This window comes from Ovis aries, chromosome 3, assembly GCF_016772045.2.
Source record: "Ovis aries strain OAR_USU_Benz2616 breed Rambouillet chromosome 3, ARS-UI_Ramb_v3.0, whole genome shotgun sequence".
Lineage (NCBI taxonomy): Eukaryota > Metazoa > Chordata > Mammalia > Artiodactyla > Bovidae > Ovis > Ovis aries.
Window position 1 is genome coordinate 2,453,870 of NC_056056.1, and position 23,281 is coordinate 2,477,150.

General features: G+C 58.0%; 1 protein-coding gene across 1 annotated transcript in view; it reads left to right on the top strand.

Annotated features, from left to right (window-relative positions):
• The first annotated feature begins 17,157 nt into the window (after positions 1-17,157).
• FAM163B (family with sequence similarity 163 member B) overlaps positions 17,158-23,281 on the top strand; it is a 29,544-nt gene continuing 23,420 nt past the window's right edge. Inside the window, exon 1 of the mRNA XM_015094070.4 lies at positions 17,158-17,296. The gene's annotated coding sequence lies outside the window, so the exon portion shown is untranslated. The remainder of the gene's footprint in view (positions 17,297-23,281) is intronic.

Here is a 23,281-nt window from a genome sequence, read left to right on the forward strand (position 1 = left end):
TCTGCAGACCAGCTCGCCCAGGCCTTCTCCACGCAGAGTGGGCTGGGCATGTGCTACCGCCGCTGGGAAGTTCTCCCCGATTGCCTTCTGCTCTGAACTTGGCTGCCTCCTTCCAGGAACCTGACTTTCTTCTTTCTTCCTTCTCCAGTTACTCCTCTCTCTGGGAAAACCAAGAACCTGAGCAATATCCTCAATATCCACAATATTGCCCACGAGTACCCACAAGTTCTCAAAGGTCGACAAAGGCCGGCCTAGAGCTTGCAGCGTCTGGCCCTGCTTTTGCTCTGAGCTCTGCTCCTCAAGAAGTGGTGACTGTGTCTGCCTGAAGGCGAAATCGGAAGCAAACTGCCCCCCTCCCAGGACCTGGTGGGTGGTGGGCTCTCCTCCCGGCAGCCGGGGCCGCCCTGCAAACAGAGCAGAAGGAGAAAGCTGCTACGAGACGGCCCGGGACCCCTCCCTGACTGTACACGGGTGGGGTGCTTCAGGGCGCGCTGCTCACGGCGTGTCACCGCATGGCTGTTCTTGGGGCCGCTCCCCGAGGCGGCACAGCGTCAGAGCAAGACACAGGGTGAGTGAGTCCATGAAAGCGCGAGCCGACTCTCGACCGGGTGAGACGACGCCGCGGGCCTGCGTCCTGGGCCTGTGGAAAGATGCGGATGGATAATGGGCCACGAGAGCTGGCCCCCTGGGCCCCGGAGCCAAGCCACAGACCCTTGGCTCCAGTGACAAGACAGAGCCCAGGGAGGGCTGCAGCCTGGGATGGCGGGTGGGCTTCTGGGAGCAGGGCAGGGACTCAGAGCCTGGGAGGACGGGGTTCCCACGGTTGGGGTGGCCCCAGGTGTGCCTGGCTACAGGATCAACCGCAAAGGCCTTAAGGTAACGGTCCCTGCATGGAAGACAGGAGGGTGCAGGCTGGGGGAGGCCACAGCACAGGCTCCGGAGGCCCCACCCCTCGGGGCACTGCCTCGTTCTTTAAAATTCTGCCAAAATGCCCTCATCTGTGCTGGGTGGGCAGGCGTGGAGCCTCTGAGATCTCTGAGACACCCACTCTCTGGACATCCACTAGCCACCTCCTCCCCCAACTAGGGAACAGCTGCGGCGAGGGGGTGAGACAGGCTGATGGGGAGGGCGCCATGCCCCCGGTGGGCACAGGGACAAAGCCAGCAGGTGCGAAGCGAGGGCGACCAGGCTCCACAGCAGTCCTAGCTCTGGGTGAGTGTCCTGGCCACCCACGTGGCTCTGGCGACAAGAAAGAGTGGGTACCACCCCCACCCACCCCCAACCACCTGGAGTAGCAGAACCCCCAAGGACTCATACCCAGGGCTGGGGGCTCTGGTCTCAAGCCCGCCGCACCCCTGTCGAGTCCCAGATGGACCTTCACACGGAAGCTCTTTCCCACCCAGACCCGTGCCCAGATGCAGATATTAGTAGTTTATCCCTCCGCCCCTCTTCAACCCAGAGGTTCCAGGGGACTGAGAGGTGTGAGGCCTGGGAGCCAGAGCCCAGGAGAGGGGTCAGGAGCCCTGCAGGGAGAGGCCCAGGCAGACGCCTCTCCTCTCTGGCTGCAGGTGAGAGCAACAGTTGCTCAAAGAGCTGAGGAAGCGAGGTCCAAGCGGCTCTCAGTACACAGCAGAGTGCTGGGCCCGCGTGTTTATTTTTAACAGGATTCGGAAGACATTCTCTGTCTGCTCAGAGCCGGGCTGGCATGCTGACCTTCCAGTTGCATTTGATAAAAAGGGTTTGGCTGACTTCAGAAATGAGAACTGCCCTCCTAGTAATTAGCCAGAGCTGGAAATCGTGTTCACGGCAGTCCCTTCACCTGCTCACTTCGTTTCAGCCCCACCAGCCGTGGGCGCAGGTCTGCGACTGTCCTCGGACAGAAGATGACGCTCAGGAGAGGGGGGCCCCCCGCTGGGGGCAAGGTCTGCCTGGTGTCCCGAGCGCACTCTCGGCCAGGGGGGCTGCACTTGCGGCAGCCAAGGTCAGGGAAATTCCACTGGGGAGGAAGGGATGCTGGGGGCAGAAATGCAAGCAGGGAGAAAGGCTGAGGCGGCTCTGGGCCGGTGGGGGTGGGAGGGAGCTGGTCCAATCCGGCGGCCTCCTCCACGACGTGCCGCTCCTTGCATTAATGGATTTTTAAAAAACAAGCAATCTGACCCGGAATAAGGAAGCAGTGCTCAGCGCTCCTGCCCCGGCCATGTAGGTGAGATGCCTGCTCGCCCCAGGTGTCCTCTGGACAGCGCCCCCCCGCCCCCCGGGACGCATCGCAGGCTCCCTCTCCATGCGTTCTCGGGGTGGGGTGGGGGCTCACGCTGCCCCCTGCTTCCAGTCCCGTCCCCCTCACTTGGCTCTGCTCTGGCGATCGGGTGCAGTTTGCCCTCCAGAAGTGGGGGTGGGGTGGGGTGGCACCCCGGGGTGTCTCTGCCACCCTGTCAGGAAATAAACGCCAGTTCACCACTCAGCGCCTGGCTCTCCTCCAAAGCGCTTCGATGGCTGACCTTATTTAGAACTGACTTCAGCGTTTTAATAAGCCCCTTGCCTTCCTGCTTCTCTCTAACGCTGTCACCCTTGGAACTATAATCCCCCACGGCTTCTGCCACGTGAGGCCAGCTCCCCAACAACCAGGTTAGAGCCCGTGGGGCCACAGAGGTCAGAGGAGGGCTTCAGCCAGACAGGCCAGGCCAGGACACTCCCCAGTCACCCCAAGGCGGCTGCAGGCAGTGTCCACCACCCTCCGTCCCCGGAAACTCCAGCAGTCCAGCTGATGTCAGTGTGGAAAGCGGGCTGAGAAGGGCTAATGGGGGCTGTTGCAAGCTGAGACCCACCCCACCCCCCAGGGCTGCATGCAGGCCCCTCCCACCCACAAGACAGTCTTGACCAGCAAGCCAGCAGGCAGCAGTCAAGACAATTGGATGACCAGCCTCTCTACCCTGGCTCAGAGGGCAGAGGCCACACCCCAAAGGTCCCAGGCCCTGAAGCTCGGGACGCCGGGATGCCAGCGGCTCAGCTGACACACCAGCCGCAGGTCAGAGGGTGCCACCCAGCCCAGGACCCCCTGATTTGCCCTGCTCCTTAAGCCACAGCCAAGGAACGGTGACCCCAGCCTGAAGGTCAGAGGGCCCCAGCCACCCCGGCCCCCACCTGCTTTGAGGCAGAGTGGGTTTGGAGGTCAGATCTGAGAGAGGCCTGCAGGGCTGCACCTGGCCGGCCCAATGGAGCTCTCACCTGGCCAGAGTGCCCGGTGACACCCATGGTCCCACTGAGGACACAGGCTACACGGAGCAGCCACGTCTGCCTGCAAGGGTGCTGGGCACACGGCCTCTCTCCCTTCCATAACTCTCGACACGGCCTCGTGGGACTGCGCGCTAGCTTACGGAGCCCAGTCCCTCTCGGTCAGTGTTTGGGCTGTCTGTGTGTTCACCTAAACCAGGAGTGACAAGAAGCAGCCAGTGGCCGCGCCATCCATCCTCACACACTGGTGCCCCCGCTTCTTCAGGGCCACCCCCAGGACCAAAACCACAGGGCCAAAGGCAGCGTGGCTTCCTCTCGGACGCCACCACGTCCTGAGGCCCGAAGGCCTTCATCCAGGAGGAGAGGCTGCTGCTGGCCGTGCGCCACCGAGCAGACGCAAAACCCCTTGCCTGGAACAGATAGCTTCTTACAGGTAAGTAGGTTTCAGCCTTGTTGATGGGCCAAACCCACTATTGGGCTGGACAGCTGCCCTCGGGCTACAGTCAAATGCATCACATACAGAAACGCAAATTCAATAAAGCCCGAGCCTCGCCATCTGCTTTTCAAAGCTGAGACTTTGGAAAGAGCAGGTCTCTGCGCCCGGGGGGCCTCTGACATTCGCGCGGTGAGAGGGACCAGCGGATAAGCGCTCTCTGATTCAATTGTCCCTTGGCTGATCGAGTTACGGAGCGATTTGCCCACTAGCGGCCAGGGGACAAGGTGAATTAAACGTCCGGACAGAGACGGTGCTGCACGTAGCTGAGGAGCCGGGGGGTGCAGGCAGGGACATCTTTCCGGTGGACACTTGGTCAATATCTGGCGCGACAGGATGTCTCAGTAGGGCCAGGGCATCGCCACCCCGGACGGCGGGTCTGGACTGACAGTCCCCGCGTGGTGGGAGCGCCGGGCTCACTGTCATTGCTGCCGAGGGTCCCAGGTGCCTTCCAGAGCCTGTCAGGAGCTCATCCGATGGAACCTCCTCGTCCAGGCTGGTCGATGTTGCCGCCCCCTGGCTAAGATCCTCTGTTGCCACTGACACCATCTCAACACAGAGGGGCATCTTTCAAAACCAAAACGCCAACCGCCTTCCTTCCATCTGGACAAACGGAAGTGTCAGAACAGCACTTTGAGGGCAAAGGGGTGAGTTGGCGTCTCTGCTGGGGAGCACAATCACCACCTCAGCAGCTTCAGCATTTTATCTTCTGTCGTAAGGCCAAGCAGAACCAAACTTTAGTCTCAAACCAGAAGCATCACCCAAAACCAAGGGATGCGGCTGCATCCTGATGGCTGCTCCTTGGAACCCAGGGGCGGTTGGTGCCTCCCCAGCCCTGGAGGGGGCCACTAGATACCCAGGGCAAACACACGCCTCGGGCGTGTTTAATAACACACCCGAGGCTTCAGACAAACACCTCCTCCCCACCAAAATCCTACCCCGTGTCAGAAAGATGCTTCTGAAAGAGAAAATTCACAACAGAATTGGTTTGTTTGTTTTTTTAATGGAGTCTTTTCAGGGGATCAGAATTCTGCAGGAATCATAGAAAGAGGCAAAGAAACAAAATTAGCGGAAACCACACCCCAAATGCTGGGAGAGGACAGCTAGAAGCACCTGTGGCACCAGACCCGGAGCCCTGGGGACCAGACACTGGGTGGGTGAGGATGGTCAGCTGGGCTCCTCCAGCAGCTTCACGGGCACCAGCCACGTGACTGATCGTCCCTCACCCAAAAGGTAGGCAGCAGAGAGCCCCCGAGTCTCCAGATTAAGGCACAGAGCAGTCACCACTGCACGACACTGACCAGGGAATTACAGTCCCCGGCGAAATGCAGGGACCCGCGGTCCAAGCGAGCAATTCCCCGCCCACCCTGCCAGGATGCACATTCCTCCCCATTCTGGTCAGCGGCTCAGAATAGACACAGCAGCCGCAGGCAGCCGCACTGGGGATCGAATGCAAAATCAGGCAAAGGGCCCGCCAGACCAGGCGTATTGAGGAAAAGCTACCCCATCAAAGAGCCTCCAGCTCAGAAACAGAAACTCCAGCACCCAGGGAAGAGGCATGGATGGAGTCAGCAGAGACTTGAAAATAAGTATAATTAGTATCTTTAGAGAGATAAGAGAGGTTATCGTAGTCGTGAAGTGAGAATGGGCTTTGATATAAAAGAACTAATTAGAGATCTTGGAAATTTAAAATAGATGAGCTGAGAGCGGAAAGGAGACATCTGAGAGGAGCCTGGTGAGCTGGAAGACCAGGCCCGGCGCCGGTCGAGGAATTCGTCTTCCAGTGCAGAGGGCTGGAAAACTGGAGGGAAATATGGGGACTTGTGGGGCAGCTGCAATGCCCCGCAGCCAACTAAGGGACATCCGGAAGTGTAGGGTAGCAAGGGCAGAAGGGAGAAAACAGCAAAGACGTCCGTCTTCAGACCCAGAGCCAGTGAGCCCAGGCGCGCAGACACGGGGCGGCCAGAAAGAGCACCGGAAGCAAAGGAAAGATGCTCCCAGACGGAGAGACAGAGAGAGACAGAGAGACAGAGAGACAGAGACAGAGAGGATGTCCATTGGAGAGCAAAACCGAGAAAAAGAGGCAGAGGGGAGCGGGCAGAGAATGCTTACCTGAGGAGGAATCTGTGGGGGCACTGCCAGCTTCCCTAAGAGCAGCAGAAAATGATATCTCCTGCAGAGTCCACCACTCTGAGGCTGAGGCTGAAGCCGAAGCTCCAATACTTTGGCCACATGCTGGGAAGAGCCGACTCACTGGGAAAGACCCTGATGCCGGGAAAGATTGAAGGCAGGGGGAGAAGGGGACGACAGAGGATAGTTGGACAGCATCACCATGACTCAAGGGACATGAATTTGAGCAAATTCCAGGAGATGGTGAGGGACAGGGAGGCCTGGGTGCTGCAGTCCATGGGGTCACAAAGGGTTGGATATGACTGAGCGACTGGACAGCAACAACAATTCCAAACCCAGCATTCTGGTTTGGGGGCAGAATTAATAATATTCAGGCACACAAGGACTCATGTTTTGCCACTACCCTCCTCTCTGAAAGAATTATTCAAGGGTGGTGTTCTCATGAAAAACAATCTTAAGAAAGAAGAGGAAAGGGGACAGACGACATCATGGGAAGAGAAAAGTCAGCAGAGGGTGAAGTCTGGGTCATTCTGTTGTTGTCAGGGCCGGGCTCCATCATCGTCGCTGTCTTCTGAAATATTTCCAGCGCAAGGAAAGAGAGGAGAACGGTGTTAGAGACACTCATGCGCTCACCACTCAGATCTTCTCTGTGTTTATTACGCTGTGTTGGCTTCAGTTTCACAGCACAAGTAAGCATCACAGGTCCAGTTAAGCCAGCCCTGTTCCTCTCCTCAAATTGAAACGGTGTTTCATTGCATTTCTCCTTGGGTTATGGTGGTTGTCTCTCAATCGTGTCTGACTCTTTGCGACCCTGTGGACTGCAGCACACCAGGCCTCCCTGTCCTTCACCATCTCCCAGAGTTTCCTCAAACTCATGTGCATGGAGTCGCTGATGCCAGCCAACCATCTCACCCTCTGTTGCCCCCTTCTCCTCTTGCCCTCAGTTCAGTTCAGTTCAGTTCAGTTCAGTCGCTCAGTCGTATCCGACTCTTTGCGACCCCATGCATCACAGCACGCCAGGCCTCCCTGTCCATCACCAACTCCCGGAGTTCACTCAGACTCACGTCCATCGAGTCAGTGATGCCACCCAGACATCTCATCCTCGGTCGTCCCCTTCTCCTCCTGCCCCCAATCCCTCCCAGCATCAGAGTCGTTTCCAATGAGTCAACTCTTCGCATGAGGTGGCCAAAGTACTGGAGTTTCAGCTTTAGCATCATTCCTTCCAAAGAAATCGCAGAACTGATCTCCTTCAGAATGGACTGGATGGATCTCCTTAGCTGGGTACAAAACTATTGATTTTTAACTGTTTATTTTGCTGCTGGCTGACTTGCTAAACTTGTAATTGTTGTAATAAATCTTCACTGGGTTTGCTTGGATTCGTGGAATTTTCCAGCGTCACTGAGCATTCACAGACCAGCGTCTTCTGGTTCAATATTTGTGTCTTTTATTTCCATTTCTATCCCTCAGACCTGCCGGGCGTCCCCCGCCCAGAGCACGAGGGTGCACAGCTCAGCTTGTTCCTGTCAGCAAGTGGCGTGTCTGCCCCAGGGCAGGACGCTTGCCATACACTGGCATGAAACATCCTCTCGTGGGCAGCAAGCTTCTCTCCATTTCTTTTCAAATAGCAATAGGTGCTGACTGGGATCAGCTGCTTTGTCAGCATCTGTTAAGATACTCCTAAAGTCTTCCTGCCTTTCTTTTAAGGCAGAACTATGGTTCTCAAACTTTGGGGCTTCTGGAACCCTTTACTCTCCTAAAAATGATCAAAGACCCTAAAGAACTCATATGAAGACTGTTACAAAAATTTTACTGAGGGATAGAAAAAGAAAACCTCGGTAAATATTTAAGGATAAGGACCTAGCTCCTTGATGGGAAGATACGGTAAAGCTGTGGAGACATGTTCTCCTGTATTGATTCTGATGAACACATTTCCCACCTCTGAACATCTCTGAAACTGAGATATTCTTTACAGTTAAGGGCTTATCGCCGCTTGACTGGCAGGTTTTTCCTTCCTAGTGAGAAAGTCAGTCGTGACTCAGCTTAAATCAGATGGCGTCTGAATTCCTACATGCTTTACTTGTAGCAGTCCTTTTATTTTTTCTCACTAATGCTTCCAGCAATATTGGGGTGATTATTACCCCATTTTACAGATGAAGGCGCTGAGGCACAAAGGGCACCTTATCCAAGGGCACGCCGCTGGGGAGCGACAGAACTGGGATTTGAACCCACGCTGTCTGGCCCTAGGGCTCTGCCACCGTCCTCCTCTCCTGCCGAGTTTCTTCAAATTAAACTGTGACTGATCTTACATAGAGCCCCCAAAGGATTCCCAATCTCACAAGCTGACTATACAGATCATTCAAAAGAGAAGAAAACTCAAGAAAATTTTGACAGCCAGATAAAGGAACGTTGGCAGGCATTCCACGCTTCTCGATAACAATGGTTCCCCAAGCTGTAAAAGCTCTATCCGTCACATGCTGGGCAAGGGAGGGGCAAGCAGGACAGCAAAGGGTCCAGAAACCCTTGCATGTATGGAGTGAGATTACCAATGGATGCAAGTTCCACTTCGATAAAGAACAGGTCACCCTTGGCTATTCACGTGCGGAAACAAAATAGAAATAAAAACAAGCAAACCTCTAGCCCACATTTGCGAAAATCTTAAGTGGGCTAAAATCAAAAGTATAAAATTGCACCAGTAGTAGGGAAAATACTGTCTACTTTGACCAGCCTCCCAGAAGCTTAAAGAAAAAGCCTGACAGATCTATCCTCGAAAGCTATCAGCCTCAGCATGACAATGGGCGCTAAAAAGAGGCGAAGACAGACCCCAGTCTGGGAGGAAATAAAAACAGATCCAGGATTCATATCCTGAATATGTAAAGAGCATCCCTAGATCAATATGAAGACACAAACATTCTGGAACAGAAAAAACGGGCCAAGGAAATGAGCAAGTGTAAGAAAGAATTCATTCCCAGCCTTGCCAGCTGGCAGCCCAAGGCATAATCAACCAATGAGATACAGTTTAACACCAAGAAATCAGAAGAAATCACCCCGTTTAATCATATCCAATATGGGTCCCAGTGTGTCTGGGAGAAAGGCATCAGGCAGGGTCCTGGAGGGAAAACGACGGGTCACTCAGATAAAGGAGCTCAGAGAGGGTTTAATAGTGGGGATTTTAGGAAGACCTGGGTCCAGTGAGGGGCCCAGATGAAGGGCAGTGATGAACCCTTATTCCCACTGCTGGGATGAAGAGATGAGGCCCCAGAGGGAGACATCTGGGTCCCAGGACCTGGGACGTGATGTGGAGAGAGGAACCTGGTGGGGGGGTTAGGGGTGGCCCGGGGCGTGAAGACCCCCAGCCCTCTCCCCTTCTGCCTCAGCCACACCTGGGGAGACTGGAAGGTGCCTGTGGCTGGAGTCTACACAGGCAGCAGACATGTCCGCATCCTACCTGCCCTTGTGAGCCTCACACCGCTGCCACCCATACAAGGGAAGGGAAGGACCTAACATTCAGGCCGAGTGGAGCCCGCTCCGGCCCAAGCCCCCCGTGCTGGGGTGACAGCCCCCAAAGGGAGGGCAGGGTTGCTGGCAGCAGAGTGCATCCCCGGCTCCTCTGAGGGGAGACGCACACTCCATAAAGTCTGCGGGGTCTTGGAGCACGCCAGGGCACCCTCCCACACCAAACTTCTCATCAGAACAGAAAGAGCAAAGCAAGTGAGAAGAATGAGGCGGGAGAGGCGGCCGGGGTCGGGAAGGTCTGCCTGCCAATTCCAGTCTCATCATGAGGACCGGGGCCCTCCCCTCCCCACATGGGACCCACACTGCATCCCGGCTCTGAGAAGAGGGCACGGAGGGTGAGCTGGGACTCGAACCCCAGACCGACCCCGTTTCAGGGTGACAATGGGGCAGCGAGGAGACATACCCGAGGCGGCCCTTGCCGCCCCCACCACGGGTCCGGTCGGCTTGTCCACTGGCCCTGCTTGGAGCCAAGGGTGGAATACCGGCCCCTCCAGGCTCTGTCAGAGGCAAGGAAGCTGCCCAGCCCCACCTCCCTCCAGGACGGGTGAAACTGGCAGGGCTGAGGCTCTGGAGACCAGCACCCAGGGCCCGGGGGGACCACTGGGAGGAAGGGCGGGGTTTCTGCCAATCGCAGCCCCTGCTGCCGGAACGGCCACGGCCTCCCCTGCAGCCCCTCCTCACAGAGTAGCTGCTCCAGCAGGCTGCCTCCCCCTCACCCGGGAGGTGAGCATACCCACGTGGCTCAGAGCCCCACATGGGGAAACCGAGCTCGGAGAGGCTGGGCTTGGGGCTCACGCTTGCCCACTCAGGAAGCAGGGGCCGAGGTCCAAGCCCCTGCCCTACTCCTGGGCTGCCCCAGGGCACTGTGGCCAGAGCTCCACGTCCAGGCCCAAATGTTGGACCTGCCCAGATGGCGAGCCTGACCCAGGGGTCGATTCTGAGAGGACGAGCCTGGGCCTGTCCTGTTCACCTCCCTCCCAGCACCATCCCCCTTCCTGCACACAGTAAGTGCTCAATAGAGGAGCTGGTCTGACGGCATGAGCACTCGAGCTCAAATAGGTTAACGACTGCAGAAAAGGTGTTGTTGGGATTTTGATTAAAGTGTTATATGACCCTCCTGGTATCCCGGAGGCGGCAACATTCAAGCTGGGCTTTGTAGGGCGCATAGGAGTTCGTGTGATGGTGCTGGGTAGATAGGGGCTCTCTGGCAGAAGCACCAGGAAGGGCGATGGCAGCGGGGTGTGGCCTTGGGAACTGCCAGTCCAGGGCCAGCACTTGGCTGCGCCCCCCCAGGTTGCACTCCATCCACAAGGCCTCTGGACGCAGCCAGGGGTTCCTGCTGGGGAGGGGCTCTGGCCTGTGCGGGTTCCTGCGGTGAGGGAGGCTCCACGTACAGTGAGCCCAGGGCAGATGGTGAGATGGGCTCTGCCTTTCCTCCCTGCGGAGCCTGGCCTGGGGAAGTGCTCTGGGCCAGGAGTTCCCTGGGCTGTGCATCAGCTCCGTATCCGGCCGGTCTTGACCCTCGCCGCCTCAGTTTCCTCATCAGTCCCACAGGAAGGCTCACCATGGGCAGCGGTCTCAGTGGGATGTCGAGGGCAGAGGGAGGCTCTGCATTCTCACACAAAGGTCTTTCTTTCATTCAACAAACAGTCGCTGTGGCTGGTGCTGGGATCCCGAGACGGAGAGCGCGAGCACAGCCCTCGCAGACCTTCCATCGTGTGCAGAGCAGCAGAGCCTGAAGGGGCCACAGGTGAGACGGCGCCCGAGAATCGGGTCCACTCAGAAAGGCAGCAGGTGTCGGCAGAGAAGGGCCGGGGTGGGGCCGGGGAGGGGGCGCTGCTGAGGGCGGAATGTGCCCCTGTGTATGTGTGTGTACACGCGTGTGCGTGTGTGTGTGTGCGCGTGTGTTCAACTCTTTGCAACACTGGACTATAACCTGCCAGGCTCCCCTGTTCACGGGATTTCCCAGGCAAGGACACTGGAGTGGGTTGCCATTTTTCTCCCCAATTCTGGGTCTGAACCCCCATCTCTGGCATTGGCAGGCCGATTCTTAACCAATGTGCCACCAGGCTTCTTTACTGGAGTTCAAAAAACCACACGTATTTTTTTTCCCATGCAGACACTGGCTCGCGAGCAGTGTCTTTCCACACAGAACCGTGGCCGAGGCTCTTCAGGTTACCCCAGGCCACCCAGGTTGGGGGGGGGGGCGGTGCGGGAGCAAGTGCAGGGCAGGAGGGAGCCTTTGGTTGGCACAGCCCACCCCTCACCCCTGCACTCAGAGACCCCAACACCGTGCTCAGCTCTGCTTCCCCACGTGGGACCCTGCTGGCCCCCTAGCCTCTGACGCCTCCCCTGGTTTGTGCCCCCCTTTCAGGTCTGCCACTGGGTGGTGGGGGGCGGGTGGCCGTGATAGGTCCTGACAAGCGTGCGGGCCAGTCCCTGCTTTTGGTCTCTGTGCCTGGCGGAGGTGATTGCCGAGGGCCTGGGTGGCGGAGCTCCCCCAACAGCGTGGAGACTGTCCTGGCGGGGGAGGAATGGCTCACTTGCTGTGACGATGAAAGGCCTCCAACCGTGCTCAGACGTCCTGACATGTAAGTGTCAGTCGCGGAGGGCCGCCAGCTGCATCTGCTGGCATGAGCAGCGTTCGGCCCTCGCCACAGCCTGCGCTGATAGAAGCTGACGGGTGACAGGCGAGGTCCTTGCTTCTAGGCAGGCGCACATCGTCTGAACGGGGCATCTCTGTTCTTAAGTCCTTTTTCAAAGCAGCGTAGAGGGGGCCGCTCAGAAGCGCGGGGCCTGGTCGGTGTGTGCGGGGGGCCGGCACGGTCCCGGTCCCCGCACAGCCCGGCGGGCACCCCGTCCCCGTCTCAGGCGCTCTGCTGCCAAGTGAGCCACGTGAAGCAAGGGTTCTCGCCTCCCAGGACTGTTGGGAGGGCTCAGCGATAAGAAGACCCCGTACGTGGTAGCTCTTTGTAGCACAGTCCTGGGTCCAGCTCCATCCAGCGTGAGGAGCTTGGTCTTGTTGGAAACCTCACCCAGCTCTGAGTTCCCAGATACCGGGGGCTTTGGCTCTGTCTCTGCCTCACCTTCCCCAGGGCACGTGGATGGATGGATCGATGGATCGATGGACGGAGGGATGCATCACTCTGGGTTGCTCCTGCTGCAGAAGGTTTGATTGGGAAACAGGATCGTGTCCCAGGAGCTCTTGCCAACGCGTCCCAACAAGTAACAAAAGTCTGAAATGGGGGGAACGGGACGCCTCCGGGGCCCCGCCTCGGCCCCCACCCTCGGGAGGACTTGTCCTGAGACCCGGTTAAGGAGCCCTGAGGGACCCTTGTCGGAGCCCTTCACTCAGTCCCCAGGCTTCCTCGTTCAGCAGCCTCGAAGACTTCTAAAGAGTGAGCGATCAAGCTTGCTGTCACAACGTTTTAAAACACTGCGGTGATTAAAAACCACCAGTCATATCTGTTCAAACAGACGAGGCTGTCTGTTCCAGCCAGGGCAACTGGGATCACCCCACTCACCACGTGTGGGGAACGCTGGCACGCACACAGCACCCCGCCCACTCCCGACCCCCAGCACGCCTGGTCGCCTAGCCTTCTCGCTCTCTCTCACTTGATGCCTCGTTATTCTCCTGGTCACATCCAGACAGCATCCAATACAAAGGCCTTGATCTAGGGTGTGAGTGCACTCTGCTAGCCCACATCACAAGATAATCCCAGTGTCACGGCATTGCCCATCGCGGAAAAAAAAATGTAAATTATCTGTTCTCTGAATGGGCCTGACATGCGACCTAGATGTAGTGACGTCAGTGGACCTGCCCCAGGCAGAATCCGTCAGGAGTGCAGACCGAGAGAACCAAACGATTCAATGAGCACACAGAGGTCAATGTGGCAACTGCCAGAAGGTATGGACGGCGTCCATAAGGACTTCAGTCATTTGGCCCAGGGCCCACAACCTTGGAAAACTCAACAGGGGCCCCTTCCTGGTGCTCAAGATTCACCATCAGCCGAAACAGAAGCTGAGGGAAGTGGGATCCCCTTTCTGAAAACTCGTGGACTTCCAAGGCTGGAAGCGCCCCCAGGGCCAGGTCAGCCAGCCTATCCCTGCTGTAAGTGATGGCCAGCCGCTGCTCGGACACTTCTGGAGATGGCGAACTCACCCCTCCTGAAGATTTCCAAAGAGCTGGAAAGGTTTTGGGCCATTAGTCACTCCTCGAGCGCTCTGCTCCTCTGCAGGACCAAATTCAGGCCAGAGATGGCAGCTAGGCAAATACCCTCGGCTCCCAAGAGCTTAGTTCAGTCCACCCAAACTTGCGCGTGGCTGTGTGTGCAACATGGCTGTGAGTAGAAGGCTGAGTCCCCACGGTGAAGTCAAGGCCCCTCCCCTGCAGGCTGCCCACACCTGCACCCAAGAAGTGTGTGGCTATCAAGGTCCTGGCTTTATTGCGTCAGCCTCAACTTCCAAGAGCCCCGTTTGCTCTTAGTGGGAAACGCACCTTTGTGAATTGCCATGCGTGATCCAACGTCCTGGGATTTGTTTTTTTTACCAACTTGGCCATCTGTTGGATCTGAGTTCTATCCATGTAGCTCTGCGTCGCGGAAAGATGCTGGAGTCGGGGACATAGTAGCTGCCGTAGACTGGAGTTGCCGTGCAACCGAAGAGCAGACTGTAGTGGGAGGAATGCCAGCGGGGTGGCGCCGTGCCTTCCTCCCACCCCCAGGCCTGTTTTTGGCCAACCTGAGAGAACTGTGTGTAGCTCAAATCCTTTTTTTTTTTTTTTCCTGCACGGGAGAAATTACTATTTAAGGAAATCTGAAGATGAATTGTTTCTATAAAGTCAGACCAATGAATCCTCATTTTCCCCCATTTTTATTTTTGGAAATGAGGTTTTTGCTTAAAATGAAGCCACGCGTTGGTCACACAAAGAACCAGTTTGGTGGTGATCACAGGCATGGTTATCTAAATAAAATCCATTCAGTGCAGCCACCTCCTGGCCAGTGGTATGACCGTGGGTAATCCACCTCACCCTCTGCTACCATCTATAGACTGAGAATAAGGTGCCTGCCTTACATGTCAGGGGGGATATTCAGGATGGTCTTAATAAAATGGGCTTAGACTGCAGTGTGACAAGCACCGGGAGTCCACCTCTCTGCACAGCCTGGGAAGAAACCAGTGCTTCAGCAGGTCAAGAGCTCCAGAGCCTGAATCAGCCTCCGAAATTTGCAGCTGCCCAGACCTACGGCTGTGAAATTCCGTAGAGTGAATGAAAAGCAGGCCTGCGGAGAAGTGGAAGGGCCTGTGAACGGGTTGGTAAGGAGGGTTTGGCAGTGACGCTGCTTTTAAAATTCCTGGCACACAGTTGCTAGGATCCAAGAAATCTTGAAAAAAAAAAAAAAGAAAAAGTTGCTCAGCTGTCAAAACGAGGATTTTGACTGGAAATGTTGAGTTAAAGGGTTCCTATGCCGACTGCTAGGGCGCCGAATGGCTGGCTACTTTGCATCTCTCCTGGTTTCCTCTTTCTCTCTCTCTTTCTAACTCCTTATATGGAATTTCTATTCATATTTCCACCTATTTTCCTAGTTTGGGGACAACGTGGAAAATCTGAAAGGAGACTGTTAGGAGCCTATGCTTGACAACTGGTCCGACCCAACTCCAGCCTGCTGCTCTTAAAAGCCTCAATCCTCAGCTGCAAACTTAGGCACCAACAGTAACCATCTCACTGGGCTGTTGAGGGGAGTAAACGCGACATTGCAGGACAAGTGTTCAGCCTTGTGTCTAGAGCATGTTGAGCACGTAATGATGTTTATCATGAGATAAGTGCCTGGTGGACGCAGGCACGGCTCACAGTCAGTTTATGAATTAAACACGGCCACCGGTCCCCTGGGAAACGAGGCAGGTGACATTTAATTACCCTGCTATGAAGGGACAGAGATACTCGCAGGGCAGGCTCCAGCTCTTCTCGTTAGTCAAGAGGAACAAGCTCCTTGCCTGGTTTGTTATAAGGAAGCCCTCCAGAGTCAAAATTGCTTGAATAACTCTGGAAGATCAGACAGGCACCCCTGCCAGAGGAGCGGCAGGGGCAGGCTGCAGTGGAGTCTGACGCTTGGTTTGCAAGCACTCACCTCTCGGCGCTGTCGTGTGGCTCTGAGCAAGCTGCATACCCTTCTGTCCTCAGCCTACCTGTAGGGTGGGAACTCTGTTTTCGGTATTCTCATCTCGAGAACGGGCCAAAGTTACATGCTCTTCCTACCAGGGTATAGCTTCTTATACAGAAGAGTAAGGTCAATAAGGGGCTTCCCTGGTAGCTCAGCTGTGAAGAGTCTGCCTGCAATGAGGAGACCTAGGTTCAATCCCTGCGTTGAGAAGATCCCCTGAAGGAGGGCATGGCTACCCACTTCAGTATTCTGGAGAACTCCATGGACTTGTATAGTCCATGGGGTTGCAAAGAGTTGGACACGACTGAGCGACTTTCACTCTCTCTCTCTCTCTGAGGGTCAATAAGGGCTTCCCAGGTGGTGCTAGGGGTAAAGAACCTGTCTGCCGATGCAGGAGACATAAGATGTGTGGGTTTGATCCCTGGGTCGGGAAGATCCCCTGCAGAACGGAATGGCAACCCACTCCAGCATTCTGGCCTGTAGAATCCCATGGACAGAGGAGCCTGGTGGGCTACAGTCCATGGGGTCGCAGGGAGTCAGACACGACCGAAGCAACTTAGATTAGAACACACGCAAAAGTCAATCAAGCAGACAAGCAAACAGTGCTTTCAGTGAGCCTGACGTGGTTTTCCGTGCTTACACATTCTAACTCGAAGCCTTTTAAATTCCAGCACTTTCTCAGTTCAGGGTCTCTGTGGTTGCAGCCTCCTCTGGAGTGTCCATGGGGACAGAGGTCCCAGAATATTCCGTTCAGGTCAAGGACCTTCCATCAGAGAGTTTTCTCTGGTACCCAGCCCAAAGCTGCCTCACTTTAACTTCCGACCGTTGGTCCTGAGTCTGTGTTTTGAGGTCCCGAGGAAGAAGTCCACTCCCTTCCCCTATGAATGCTCTGAGAAGTGCAAAGACAGCTATCAAGCCCCCAACACCGGCCAGCCCCGTTCAGGACCAGCACTGCCCCCTTCTCTCACTTGCTCTGTGTCTGCTAACCAAGAAAAAGGTGGGGGTGGGGGCGGAGGAATCGTGATAAAGGCAACCATTTACTACGCATTCATTGTGCGCCAGGCGCCTGGACGAGGTTGAATTTCATTCTCAGACCGACCTTCCAGGCACTGCTCCTAGTCCCATTCTGAAGATGAGAGCCAGAGGGGCACCCCAGTAAGGGACTTGCCCCAAGGTTGCACTCTTGGTAAACAAGCAACTTCTGTCCGGGTCCGAATCTCAGCGCGGTGGAAACGCAAGGAAAGCAGGCGAAGAGCCAGTGAGCCCCGCAAAGCGCGGTGAGAGGGTAGGGGGTCACCCCCAGGCCGGCGGGAGGTCGCGAACCCCCGGCCCGGAGCGCACCCGCCGTCAGCACCAGGGACAGCTCCCAGGCCGCTCCCCGCAGCCCCCGACGACGCCGCGCGCGGGGCCGGCGGCGCGCTTCTCGCCCAGCTCGGGCGCGCGCCCTCCCCGCCTGCGCGCGCGCCCCGCTCCCGGGACGCGGCCGGAGCAGCGCGCGTGCCGCTCGCCGGGAGCCAGCCTGGCGTCCGGAGCCGCGGCGCTGCCGGCGCTGGCGAGGGGCTGCCGCCTGGGCACGCAGCCGCCTGCCGCGGTCCTCCGGGGCCTCTCCCGCGCCCGCCTCTCCCGCCGGGCCCCAGCAGGGGCCGCATCCGTGGCCTGGGCATGAGCGGCCGCTACTAGCTGCGCCTGGCCTGGGACGGACGCCGGACCGCCCCGTCACGTGCGCCCAAGTCCTCGGCCAGCCGGGGCCGCGCCGTTCCCATGGTTCAAGGTAAGGGCCGAGCGGGCGCGCGGGTCACGGGGCGCGTGGGCAGAGGAGGCAGGCGAGGAAGCCCAGGAGCAGTGCCTACTTGGTCTGGAGTGCCCGCCGCAGCCTGCCCCGGGCTGCCTTGCGCCAGGCTCCTGTCCCGGGCAGCTGCCGGGCCGCTGACACCCGTCCCACCCCTAGCTGCCCTCAAAGTACGCGCCTGTCGAGGAGGCAGTGGACAGAACCGGAGGTGGGCAGCGAGGGCCTGAGGAACAGGCGGGGGCACCCACCGTGCCAAGGGATGCCTCGTCTCCCTCCCGGCGGGGGGATGAGGGATGCTGGAGACGGAAACTTTCCCAGCGGAGCCTGGCCCCTGTTCTCTCTGCCGCCAGGGGCTGAGCCCTTTCTTTGCCAAGATCCGCCTCCTGCGAGACACCCTGCTGGGGCCAGGCCTGCGGCGTCACCCATTCAAGGCGCTCAACACCCAGGAGAAGAGGGGCATTGGCCCTCCTTGACAGATGAGACCGAGGCCCAGGGAAGTTCAGCCACTTCCCCAAGGTCACACGGCCAGTAAGGGGTAGAGCTGGCCTCAGACACACAGCCTGCTGCCCGCCTCACTCCCACCTTTGTCCGAAATCTCAGCTGAAGTGGGGGAGGGGAGCACCAGTCTGGTGTTTGGGTTTTTCCAGTCCTGGATGGAAAGACTCTGCAAACACCAAAAATCCTGTCCACCCTCCCAGCTCTGCCATTTCAACTCACTCCACGTCCATACTCCCAAGGCCAAGGGCCACGTGGGCATGAGGAATCCTGCCAGTGGGCAGACCCCGCAGCTCTGAGACTAGGATCTTGAGGGTCAAGTTCAAGGACCCATCTGGAAAATGAGGGAGCATCCTGGAGGCCATGGCCCCAGCGTGCCCCCTCGCATGCCCCCAAGAAGCTGGCATGGGAGACAAGGTGGGACCCCCGGACGCTCTCCAACCAGGCCAGGCCAGGCTTTTGCCGGGGGGCTTCCAGCAGCAATAAGAACTTCTAACCCCCGAAGTTCGGGCTTGCCAGGAAAACGCAGTGCCCATCTTCCCACCCTCCTCCTCCTCCTCGGGGGGGCATTGGGTCTCTTCTTATCTAAGCAGGTGGGTGTGAGTGCCTCCTGGGCTGGGAGAGTTTGTTTAACCCCTTGCGTGCTGACTACTAGCTTTCTAAAGAGCTTGTGCGCTAGGGGCTTCTGAAAACTCCGTCTTGCTCCTGAAGCCAGGGCTCAGGCAGTGTGGGGTTTTCTCCATTCACTCTTTTATGTGGTAGCGGCCGGCTAGGCACCTGGAGAACAAGGTGAGAGAGACAGAGAAATCGCCATGCCCTGGACCCTGCTGAGCTCCCGTCTCCCCGTGGACTGCATTTCCAAAGGGGCTGGATCCCAGGGATTCACTGGGAAAGCTTGGAAATGGTTTCCTGAAGGGTTTGGGGTCTGAAAAGGACCTCCAGGCTCTCCCAGCCTTGGAGCTCCAGGATGCGCAGGAGTAGGGGTGGGGAGCGCCGGGGAGCCCTGCCGGCCTCTCTGGAGCGAGCGGAAGCTCTGCTCCAGGCTCTTGCCCACAGAAGGGCTGCTGCTGCTCCACCTTCGCGTCTCCAGCATGGGGAAGGGAGAGCACGCCCGCCCCAGAGCTCCCGTCCAGCCTCCAAGGCTTTGAGCCCCCAGGCACCACGACATGTCAGCACGACAGTCCAGCGTGAATGAGGGTGCTGGGCGGAGAAAGGCAGCCGCAGCTGGAGGAGCCGGGCTTCTCTGCCCAGTTCTGTCCACCTTTCTGGGTGACCTTGGACAAGTCGGTCTCTCTGCAGACCTCGGTTTCCCATCTGTGAAATGATGGGGTGAATCACGTCACATCCTCCGTGGGCCATTGCGAGTCTATTCATCGCAGCCCCAAATGGAGCAGGTAAGGCTGGGAGGAGTCACAGTCTTCGAGTTCAGCAGGGTTTTGAAATCTTAGGGCTGGCCTGGGGCCAATCCCACCAACGCCACTTCCCTCTCAAGTGAGGACCCCAGTCTTGCGTGTCTGGGGGCTGGTTCAAAGTCGCCGACTCCCGGCGCTGATTCTGGGCAAGCCACGCAGTGTGTCCGGCCGGGAGGCTACAGAGCCCTGGGACCCATTCCCGCAGACAAGCCTCTGGGCTCCGGCCACGCAGGCTGGCTCTACGGAGTGATGGCAGCGGGAGCCCAGAGGAGTGATTACAGCGGGAGACGGGGCAGATGGGGCTGCGGGAGAGATTCATTACATCTCAGTAAATCATCTCTGACTCGAGGCTTGCCGGGCAGGAGGCAAGGCGGAGTGGCAGCCGGCCCTTGTCCGGTCCTCCACGGCAGCCCCAGCCTGCCTCTCTCCCTGGAGCAGCAGGTCCACATCTGTGCATCAGGGAAAAGGCAGTTCCCATGGCAGAGAGAGTGGATTCCAGGCTGCTCTGGGCAGATCACTCAGCCTCCTCATGTGCAAAAAAGGGGGTGCTCCTGCCTCTGCCCCCACCCTGGCACATGGTGGGTGACTGAGAGTCCCAGACGCGTCACCAGTGCCCGGAGCCTAGTCCAGGGTCGGTCCCGCCGAGGCCACGCTGCGGGGCTTCTCCGCCTGGCTCTGCTGCCCTCCTCGGCGCTGGCTTTCTTTGCGGTGTGTCAGTCCCTTCGGATTTGCTCCAGAGGGGGTTTGACAAGCCCAGCATCTTCGGTTTGCCAGCTTCTCTTCTTGCACTGTGTAGCGGAGAGGCTCCTGGGTGCCCAGCTTGCGCCTGTTTGTCTTTGCAAACCTATTTGTTCCTTTGAGAATCAGGTCCCATTCCCACAGAGGCTCACGGTGGTGAACCTCCCCGCCCTGCTCCCTGGGGGTGTCCGAGGGTGGGTTGGGTGGGTGGAGGGACTGCAGGAGGAAATCTGGGTGGACTGGCCAGCCTGCCTTGGGCAGAGGGTGAGCAAGAGCCCCAAACTCAGGCCAAGGTGTGGGTTCCATGCCCAGCACTGCTGCGTCCCGGTTGTGAAGTGGGGACTGTGGCCCCTAATTCCCTGCGGGCCTTGGAGGATTAAATGAACAGTCCTGGTGAGAGCCCTGGGATTGGAAGTGGGGAGCAGGTAGGGGTCAGATCAGGCAAGGCTTGTGAGCCCAGCTCTGTGGGTGGGCTTTCTCCGAGGCCTCCAGGAACCACAGGTAGGAAGAGTCTTGGGAGGACCCCAGGCAGGTCTGGCTCTCAGGGTGCAGTGTGCAGGATTCCCAGGAGAGGGTGAGGCTGGAGGGGACCCAGGAGAGGGTGAGGCTGCGGTGTGCAGGATTCCCAGGAGGGGGTGAGGCTGGAGGGGACCCAGGAGAGGGTGAGGCTGCAGTGTGCAGGATTCCCAGGAGGGGGTGAGGCTGGAGGGGACCCAGGAGAGGGTGAGGCTGCCGTGTGCAGGATTCCCAGGAGGGGGTGAGGCTGGAGGCAGGGAGGCTTGGGAGGAAACCGTGGCATTCTGCCAGAAGGAAAGCAGCAGAAGCCTGGACCAGGAGAGTGAAAGGCAGGCAGGTGCCAGGCTCAGTTTTCCCAGATGGCACAGGTGAGAGAGGGCTGGACCAGCCCAGAGGCCCAAGTGGGGCTGATCAGGGGCCTGGGCAGTGGCCCCAGCTCAAGCCAGGCTCTCGGAGCTGCAGCCTGGCCTGCCACGCCCCCCAGCCACTGAGGACAGGTGGGCAGTGTGGCCCAGTAAGCATGAGCACAGCCTTCGGGGCCAACTGGGACTGTGTTTGTGTCCAAGCTGTGTGTCCTCGGTGAAGTTGCTTAGCCTCTCTGGACCCCAGGCTCTTCATTCACAAAATGGCGATAATAACGTCGAGTCCATACACTGCTGCAAGCTAGCAAGAACCTCTCTTCCCAGCCAGGTCTACCCCGGGGCGGCTGCTGCTGGCGGTCACGTCCGGGCTTGGCCACAGGCTGGCCTCGTGGCTGACAAGCGGGCAGACCCCATACTGGGACCACACGGCTCCCTGACTGTCACCCGCGTCCTGATGCTACCCGACCAGGTGCACCGTCTCTGCAGGCAGCAGTAATGGCAGAGGTGGCCCTGGGGGCACTCCCAGGCCGGCTCTGCCTGGCAGCTGGGCCTCTGTGTGGGCCCTGGGTCCCTGGGAAACTCTTCTCTCTGTGACTGTTATCACCACTATTCGCTGTGTTTAGCTGCACATACCACCCACAAGCACGGGCTTCCCGGGTGGCTCAGAGGTGAGGAGTCCAACTGCCAAGCAGGAGACGCAGGAGACCTGGGTTCGATCCCTGGCTTGGGAAGATCCCTTCTCTAGGAAGACCTAGTAACTAAGCAACGACAACAGCAACCGTCCAAGCATCAGCCCGGAGCAGTGGTCCTCCGCACACCAGCAGCTTCAGCATCCCTGGGGGCTGGTTGGTGGTTGGGAAGTCAGCTCCTCAGGCCCCCTCCAGACCTGCTATAGAACTCTGGTGCTCAGCGAGGTTTGAGACACACTGTTATGGAAAACATACTCTGCAACAGAACAGAGAAGGGCTGTGCCTGCAGAGAGCTCTTGTAGGTGATGGTCTGCTTTATGCTCCTCACGTTTTTAATGAACGTATATTCGTTGTAATCTACATTAAAGAGTTGTTTAAATAGAATAAATGCACACCTGCTGTTAAAAAAAGAATCAAGCCAGCCAGCTTTGTGACAAAGTAAAGGCGCAGTTCCCGCTGCAGCCCAAGTCCCTGAGCTTGGCCATCAGCGCTGCTGCAGCCACACTGGGCGTCGCCAGGGGCTCTTCTGCCCCCCTTGTCCTTTCATTGGCTGGTCTGGAGCACCTTCCCACGCCAGCACCCCGTTCTCTCGTCGAGTTACCTGGGCGCCTGTTAGTTGGCAGGGTTTCATCTCTGTGGTATAGTTTGTGCAGACTGGTTCCGTAATGCCCACAGGGAGTGGCTTGGGGCGGGAGGGAGGCAGGGCCCCGGGGGAGGGATGTGCGTGCCTGGAATGTCCGAGAGGGCAAGGCAGTTCCCGGTGGATCGTAACCTGGGTGTGTGCTGCCCGGGTTCAGAGGAAGGCACCCTGCGAGCTGGGGCAGTCAGGGAAGGCTTCCTGGAGGTGGAATTCGAGCTAAGCCCTGAGAGATGAGCATGGGGTGGACAGGAGCATGCACACTGGAGAGATGGCACGTTTCTGCCATCCCTGGGATGTTGAGGCACGTCTGTTGGTTTTGGCTGGTAACGGGGGACCCACTGAAGATGCTCCGGGTTTCCTCACCTCTCTGCTCCCCTTGAGAACCACCTGGGCTCCTTCCTGGGGGGTCTCCCTGGCTTGAATCACTTGAGAATGTGCTGTGATTGAAGTTGGTTTCCCCACCCACGGCCTCCTCTCTCATCCTCCGGTCTCTCTGCCGGGCTTGAAAAGGCGCACGCACGCGCGTGCGCACACACACACACACACACACACACACACACACACACGCCCTGCCCCCTGTGCTGAGGGCATTCTGCTGCAGTAAATGAAGGACCCGCTGCGGAGCCCCCGCCCCCGGCCCAGCTGTGGCAGCTGGGTTTGCAGTTGCTGCTGACGCACCCTCGTGTTAGCGCCTGTTGTTTTGCCAAGTGTGGGAGGAGGCAGGAAAGCCTGGGGCTGCAGCGGGGACCTTGGGGGTGTGTTTGGCCCAGCGGAGGAGCGGGGTGGCCGGGAAGCATCGTTAGTTTATCCGGAACACTGTCCCAGGCCTCACCTTGCAGGTGGAAATGTCATATTTACATCCTGTTTTCCCAATTCTTCCACTTGGCTTTGGCAAACGTGCCCACACTCTGTCCATTCAGGGACTCTCTTCAGACAAAATTAAAATGCTTACTTTTCTGGTTCTAAGGCGACCCCTGGATCCTTTCTCCGCAGGGGGCCCTCCCCCTGCACCAGCCGCTGCTCCCAGAGCCCAGCAGAGCCGCTGGCTGAGAGAAGCACCCGCGTGTAGATCCAGAAACCACGCGTCTTTTCCTGCCAGGGGCTCCCCTCGAAAC